General features: G+C 36.2%; 1 protein-coding gene across 11 annotated transcripts in view; it reads left to right on the top strand.

Annotated features, from left to right (window-relative positions):
* Positions 1-236: 236 nt before the first annotated feature.
* Positions 237-8,570, top strand: part of LOC149568534 (Peptidase S24/S26A/S26B/S26C family protein) — a 110,233-nt gene continuing 101,899 nt past the window's right edge. For 7 of the 11 annotated variants that reach the window (XR_016362575.1, XR_016362574.1, XM_089821430.1 and 4 more), the window contains exon 1: positions 238-437. The gene's annotated coding sequence lies outside the window, so the exon portion shown is untranslated. Of the gene's footprint in view, positions 438-683; positions 741-8,570 lie in introns of all 11 variants that reach the window. The other 4 variants (XM_089821429.1, XM_089821427.1, XM_089821428.1 and 1 more) reach the window with 2 other exon arrangements.

Here is an 8,570-nt window from a genome sequence, read left to right as displayed (position 1 = left end):
CATTAGGACAATAAAAGCTCTAGAAGAATAAAGAAACGGGCAATTTATTTGCAACGTTCATGCAGCATCTAGAATGTTTAATTTTTTTTTATTATATCATTATTATTTGATTAAAATTCAAAATTAATTAATAAAAAGTAAAACGTAATGAATACAACATTTTAAAATTAATTGTAATTAATTAAAAATTAAAATGCAACAGCATTTTTTGATTAATTGACAGTTTGAAAAAATGGAACATTCCACTGCTGCGTAGACGATAGCCAATTTAAAGGGCGGAGGGTACAGAACAGCGGCGCATTGACACATCATGAACGATAGGATCTCTCTCTTCGTCTCTCGGCCAGCGTGAAATTGGAGTCCTAAGCTTCAGTTGGCGCAGGAACATTTGATCCTGTTGATTTTATTGTTTTCAGAAGTGCCTCCGCATTGTTTTGGTATGTCTTGAGCACGTCAGTGCATCTCATTCCTTTTCCCGATTTTATTATCACCTATTGATTTATGCCCCGGCAGTGGCTTAACTGGCGTAGCACATTTATTAAAACAAAATAAATATAATTGAACTGACGAGCTTACTCATGATGCAAAAATTATTGTCTTAACTTGTTAAAGTTCCCGCCCTTGATGGCGTGTTTTTGTTTCCCATTGCAAATCCTGGATTTAAATCCTGAACCCGGGTTTAGGTCTACCGATTACTGTGAAATATCGCTTGATCTGCAATAATGGAGAAGCACGGTCTGGTATGTTACTATGCCACTGCCTTCTCTTGATATGAAGGGTAAAAACGAATCTATTAGGCCAGTATCATAATTTTATGTATATGTTTTTTGAATAGACAGAGTTTGGATTGGAATGGAATTCTCAGTAAAGGACATGACAGTTTGTCTAGAACGATTTATTTTTGAGAATTAGATTTAAGTTCAATTGAAAGGATTTCAGAATCTGTAAAAATAAGTGAACAAGCTTTAGAAAAAAACTGCGTGAGAAATGTTTCAATCACAAGTCAACTGGACTAACAAAGCATGCTAACTCTAACTATTGCGAGTGCTACAGAATAGTAGATGCTATCACATTGAATTTACAAAGTTTCACCCTAGATTACTTGTTAAGCGTGCTTCAGTTTCATCATGGAGAGAGTTAGCCACGAGTTTCTGTTGAGAATAGGATGCTTTTCCGTTTCGGTTCAGTATCTGACTCAAATGTACCTCATTCTTACCAGCAGGATTTTGGAACGTCATGGTTCTTAAAGCATTAGAATGGCCTGGAAAGTTCATGTGTTCTCATCTTAGTTGGGAAAGGACAATAATTAACAATGCTGCTATATATGTTGACACAGGCCTGAAGAAGCCACTACCAGGTAAGACTAAGTTAGGAGTGCTAATTTGGCATGCCTCGAAGCAATCAGTTTACAGTGAGCATACATCATTGAAATCTCAAGTCTCTGTGGCTATGGCAACCTTTGGCGTGTCTCGAAGCAATTAGTTTATAATGAGCATACATCATTCGAATCTTGAGTCTCTCTGGCTATGGCAACTTATCCACAGAGGAGGTGTCTGGCAATTGACATTTGCTCCAGCTCAATCATACGATGCCTTCTGCAAAATAGCAACAAGAAACAACCTAAAGAACATTACAGCCAATGGGCAAAGCAGATTTGGTGTTAATGCTTCTGTCTAATGGCATTCAGAATGGAATGAGAATTGAGCTCTCTTGATTTGGAAAGGGGATAACCAAGGTAATAAACTACTTGAAATGTTAACTCCAAAAAAATGACAAAATAATTGCATTTTAAAGTGTTTAAATTAATGCCTCAAAGTGAAAGGATCAAGAAGAAATGATTTTTAATGTGGTGTAAAATTTTCAATAGAAAATTAAACATTCATCCAATGCATCCATCAAGCTTTCTAAGAAGAAGCAGGTCTGCAACCCTAATTGCCTATGAGTGATACTCAGGTAAATGAAAAATGCCACAGAAACAGAGGCACTAAAGGGTTCGTAGGTCATTTAAATGTGCAATTATTCTGTGGAGGATTGATGGGAAGAAAACTAACTAAAAGTAAGGGTTCATGTCCACAGCAAGATTTCTGTTAATCATGGCGTCCAAACTTATTGGGAAAAGGAGAAACAAATAGGCAAGGGAAATCCTGGATTTTTAGTTCACATTTGATCAAGGAAAATTGAGCCTATCTTATATTTGAAGTCAATTTTGGATGGAAGCAAAGATCACACTGACTAGTGAGCACAATGCATTAAAAAACATAATTGAAGAGGGAGTACATGCTAGTCATAACATGCTGGGGATAAATAAAAACAAGGGCAGTGTGAAGTAGTAGGTATGCAATTGATCATGGTGAATTTTTAATACAAGCATTTCATTAAGGAAACATGTGGACTCTATGTCTCCAAGAAACAATAGTTTAGATAAGTTAATATGACTGCAAAAAGTAGATACAATTTTCCCAAAATAAACTTAAGCCACAGAACAGCACTTTGCTAAGGGATTGTTGACTAAATAAGGCATTATAAGCAAAATATGTGCAATAGTAATGGGGGAATAATTGTACCATACAACACTGCAACAATCAGGGACATGAGGATTAACATTGTTGAATATTTTGTCATTGATGTCAAAGATTATTTCATTGATTGTGAGTGGGTGGCTGGTGGCTATATGTGTTTCTATGTTCAAACAACTTTAGAATTTGATGCTTGGCAGTTTTATTTGAAATTGATCCATTAACTTCTTTATCCTTTTTTTGTGCGATAGCTTCAGAGATTGTGATTTGAAATTGATCCATTAATTTACTAATCCTTTTTTTGGGCGACGGCTTCAAGAATGTGAGTGGGGCAGCTTATCTATGGTGATGACCGTGTGACATTTTTTTTCATTAAAACCACTCTTTCGAATTATGAAGACATCTGTATTTACTTCATCCATTCCTTCCTTGTGGATAGGATATGGAGTTGAGCATGATGACAAGAGTTAAGCTTCTAAAAATTGCTTTTGTTTCTGTTATTCGCTATCTTCACCTTCTATGCACGATGTAATTTGGTTGTCTTTTTCAATGTGCTGCAGATAAGTAGTCAATAACTATTTTACTGGGATGCGTGTAATTTTTGTATGGTGTCTAATCTAGGTTGGTGCCTATTTGGCTAATGAAAGTTTTTTGATCTACCATGGTTTCCTATCCGAAAGGGTTTTCCACGTGAAGCTTGGTGTTCTACTGGTCGATGTTTGCTCTTTCTATTCTCTCTCTCTATTCATGGTTTCACATGTTTAAAAGTTCAAAAATACTGATGCACCCTCCCTCCCCTTTCCCCACTCAGTATTTCCCATGTGCTTCTCAATTGTCATTAGAGCAGGGTTCCTTTGGAAAAAGAGTTTAAATGCTTGGAGGTTGATCCTAGTTGCACACTTGAGTTCTCTTGAAGGTCTAGCTACAAATAGAGCACCCTTAAATCATGGCTCCAACTATGCATCCTGGAGTGTACAAATGTGTACTTATCTAATGTGTCTTGCCTTTGATGTTTGGAAACTTGTGAGGCTTGTTTACACAATTCCTTCAACTCCTCCAATGGGCACTGATAGGAAGAAGGCTTTTGAAAACAATGCAAAATCCATGAATGCAATCTGGTGGTTTGTGAGCAAGAAAATTTGTGAAAGCTATGCATTGTGATTTGTGATTTAACTTATATGATTTGGGAGAAACTTCAGACATCGTACACAGGAGATGACAAGGTAAAGAGGGAAAATCTTCAGACTCAGAAGACATTTTGAATGCCTCAGGATGCAGCAAGAGGAAACTATTGCTGCTCATTTTTTGTGAGTAGATGAAATTGTTAACACTATGAAGGATTTAGGACGAAAGGTTGAGGAGTCCACTGTAGTTCAGAAAATTTTAAGGTCTCTTCCTTTTCTTTTCGATGCAAAGGTTTCAGCGATTGAAGAGATGACAGAACTTGATAAGTTAACTGTTGATGAGCTTCATGGCTGTCTTACAACCTATGAGATGAGGGCATATTCTGATTCTTCATTCAAAAAAGAGGCAGCCTTCAAACTTTTGTAGAAAAGGAAATGGCAAGGAATTTGAACTTGATAAGTTAACTGTTGACGAGCTTCATGGCAATCTTACAACCTATGAGATGAGGACATATTCTGATTCTTCATCCAAAAAGGAGGCAGCCTTCAAACTTTTGAAGAAAGGAAATGGCAAGGAATTTGTATCTAGTGAAAGTTTTGATAAAGAGTTTGATTCTGAAGATGCACATTTTGTGGGGAGGTTGAATAAAGGTTCAGGTAAATATAAAGGGAAGTTGCCTTCCAAGTGCTTCAACTATGGTAAGGTAGGGCATTTTGCAGCCAATTTCCATATGCAATAAGCGAGGACAGAAACTATGGAGATAAGTCTAAGACAACAAGAAGTATAAAGGAAAACAAAAGAAGTTTCAAAAACTCAAAAAGGGTGTCTATTCAAAGGAAGAAAGTAGTTCATTTGATGTTAGTGACGAAGAGTCTTCAAGTAAAGAAATATTGTTCATGGCCAAAGAATACATGCCGAAAATCAAGAATGTGAAGATCATACTATTAAAGGAGTGGTGGATTTTGAAGAGGAGCTAATAAGTGCTCTAAGTGAAATCAAGAAACTTAGAAAGAAAAATCAAAACTTGAAGTTGCTGCTACTAGAAGGGAGTGAGATGAAAACCAAGACTTCTCAAGCTCTTGGAGAAGCCAAAAAAAATGATACTTGATTTGAAGATTTAGGTTGAAGAAGCAAAGAACATAGAAATCAACTTAAGCTCAAGGAATAAAACTGTGAAAGCCTTGAAGCTGAAATTGATTCATATAGAATTTTTTTTGACACATTTGAGTCATGAGAAGATAAATTAGAAAAAAAATATGTCCTTGGACAAGGTCAGTGGCTCACAAAGATCGTCTAATTATAAAGGCCGAGTTGGTCTTGAAGAAGGTCAAATATCTAAGGCTACAAAAGAAGAACAGCAGAAGACTAACGTTAGTAGCACAAAGGATTCACCATAAAAAATCAGAAATGGTGCTTTCAAGAGGCCATCTGTCTCAGGACAAGCACTTATGACCAGTTTTAACAATTATATCTGTGATGGTTACTATTTCTCTTGCAAATAATTTGGACACATGGCAATCAATTGTAGAGTGTTTGCAAGAAATGACTTCAGGCTTATGAGTAGGAACTCTTTTTTGCTCCTACAAGGAACGACAATTTTACATGTTATAAATGTAATAACTTTGGTCAAACTACAAAAATCTATAGAAATGGTATGGCAGATTTTTCTAAGTAGAACAAGAAGCTCAAGCACGAGGACAAAGCAAAACAGGTTGCTAAGTTTTGGAGGAAGAAGGAGAAAGAAGTTCTAGTGGAGTCTTGCATTGGGTGAAGAGCCTTTCATGCACAAAATGAAAACGAAAAAAGGTATATTAACAGTGGCTGTTCTAGGCATATGAATAGAGAAAAGAGCAGGTTTCTAACTTTCAAAAGGACTAATGGAGGTATGGTAAGATTTGGTGATAATTCATCTGCAAAAGTCATAGGTAAAGGAACACTTATTTTGGATGGTGGTGAGACCAAAGTCAAAAATGTTTTATACGTAAAATGTTTGAAACATAATCTGTTAAGTGTGAGTCAAATGTGTTATTGAGGACACTCTAGTTTTCAATTCAGATTGTTATGAAATCAGTAAAGATTGTTAAAAAACTGCTGATGCAAGTAGGGCTGCTAACAATCTGCATATTCTTGATGACATCAAAAGTGAAAAGTGTTGTTTGAGTTAGGTAGATGAAGGTTATCTGTGGCGTAGGAGAATGGGACAAAAACTTTGATAATCGTGTTCATATCAACAAAAGGAATCTGTTAGAGACATGCCAAAGCTCACCAAACCTTCATACACTGTTTGTTAATGATTGTCAATTAGGAAAGCAAACAAGGACGAGTTTCAAATCAAAAGAGTATTCTAGCACAAGGCCTCTTGAGTTGATTCATACTGATTTATTTGGGCACACAAGAAGTATTTTATGCTTTTAATTGGTGATTTTTCAAGAATGACTTGGGTTGCATTTTTGAAAGAAAAATAAGAAGCACTTGAGAAGTTTAAGTTACTATGGATAATGGCATCCTAAAGGTAGTGATTTTACACTCACAGCTTATACAATGCAATCGGAGTGGTTCTATTGATGATAGAAAGAGTAAAGTGGAGGTGCATTCTTTAGTGGTGGCGGTCTTGTATCTTGGTTAAGAAAAAAGAAAAAATTCAATTTCATCATTTATAACTAAAGTAGAGTACATTTGAGTAGTGCTCGTTGTACACAAATTCTATGGATGAAGCAAATGTTGAAGGACATTAAAGTAGATTATTACCATTGCATATCTATCTTTTGTGACAACACAAGTGCTATTAATATCTCTAAGAATCTAGGTTTGTACTCTAGGACTAATGTAATAACCCAAACCGGATATTTGTCCCAAATTTCTCAAATATATTTTAGAAATATTAAACTGATAAATTTAGGCAATAGATCCCAGATTTGCATAGCATAAATACTGAAAAATACTCAGATAAAATATAATCTCAGAAGGTTGTTGCATTTCAATCTTCTGCGATACAATAACCCAATCCAATCGTGAACACATAAAACTACAGCCGGATTGGATAAAGACTTAAAGCACAAGTGAGATACTCATGTGATATCTCCAACAAACAGTGGGTTCCTATCTATTGCCTCCAAGCTCGATGGTTTTTGTCCTCTCAACTACTGAAAGCTAAAACTTTCCAAAACTCTCCAAGAGAAAATTATAGCCAAATCATAGACCACGTGTGTTGCAATTGAGCTCTCCTTCCTCTTTTAAGCCCAACCTGGCGACTCTTCACATTCTTGTCTCTTTTCTTTATTTCCTTTTAAAATATTCTTTTTTCCATTTAAAAAGTAAAATGCTCATATAATATTAAAATGACATCAATAATATGAACTTATGTTTCGAAGTCATTTAAAAAATAAACCATTTAAGTCTTCTTGCATTAAAATTACTGATCAGATGGACTTAGGTAAACATGAGTGTTAGATTGTTGGAAAGGTCTCGACAAGATGCTCCTAGTCTAACACTGAAATGCCAAGAATGTTGAGCTTGGTAACTTACTATAAATAGTAAATATTTGGAAACCCCATTGAAACAACCTTGATAGGCTGAAAACTAGATCTTCTTAGGCCAAAACTCAATTTGATCCTTAAGAAATCCTAGGTAGCCCACGAGACCAAGGCAAAATAGGCTCATGATTCATCAAAATTAACTAGCCTAGAAAAGGGGGCATTGCGGTCCTCTCTTCCCAGATATTGCTTTCCCTCAAGCACTCTGCATCTTTCTATAGAAAGCAAATGCTCGGATCCCATATTCGCCTCAAAATTTAAGCTCTGCACATATTGTTGTGCTACACTAGTATAAACATTTCCAACCCTGAATTTGTGAAGCAACTCAACATGAACCTTGTACCAATCACTTGAATACCAAGATCCCAAATCATTTCACATGCATACTCAGTCAAAACAACTTGCTATGCACTGCTATCAGAAAATAAGATATCCTCTATCCAACTGAGAACCTCACTCCAACTGTAATCACATACATCTCTAATCTTAATGATGACATGAGCTCAATAGAATGCTAACCTTCATCAAGAAAGGAATGCAACAAATCACTCTTCCCAGCTCCTTGATACATAACCACCCTAGGGAATCTCCACTAGGATCCCAAGTGAAGACCAACCAACTCCTAGAATAGGTGCATCAATTAAGATGATAATACTTGCAAAAATGACACAATCACCATGCCACCATGCTGGAAATGGTGGAGTAATTCACTAGTAGGTGTTGTAGGAATGAATATCTCAGTAGAGAGCAACTCAAGAAGCCAAACTATCTCACCTCTTGCAACTGTATAAGGACATACATCATACCAACTATCCAATTCTCGTACACGAGTAATCTATGAAATTTAAAACATGTCCAAGAAAATCATCAGACACTTGCAACTCATCTCTGACCTCATCTTCATCGTGTTAGAAGTGGTGAAGCCAATCAATGACACCTACCCAAAATACAGTGCTAACATTATCAATACTCAGGTCCCAAAGCAAATTGCTCTCACATCCATTGATTATGAGGAGATATAAATCACTGAATGTATCTACAACCCCACAACTGTATCCAGCCTCTCTTAGACTTGCATAGATGTGTTGACTTTGCATGTAATCGCTCTTGCAACAACTAGCACCATAATCACTTGTTAAACCTGTATTTGCATGAGCCCTTCATGATATATAAGTAACCAACGCTCTCATATATCTATCAGTATGATGGAAAACTAATTGGTGTCCCTGCAAATAATCTCCCATAATCACCTGAGTTGGATACTTGTAGCCTCTAGTCCCATCTTCTGAAGATGGCCGACCTTTATCCCACAATGGATGATATAATTTGTTAGCAAATCCACACTTGTGCCTCATCAAGTCTTCCACATGTGGATAAAAAAAATATAATGAGCACT

Source organism: Cupressus sempervirens, chromosome 3 (genome assembly GCF_028749045.1).
Source record: "Cupressus sempervirens isolate cs-2001-9-10 chromosome 3, ASM2874904v1, whole genome shotgun sequence".
Lineage (NCBI taxonomy): Eukaryota > Viridiplantae > Streptophyta > Pinopsida > Cupressales > Cupressaceae > Cupressus > Cupressus sempervirens.
Note: the sequence above shows the minus strand (reverse complement) of the source record. Positions and strands in the feature narration are given on the sequence as shown.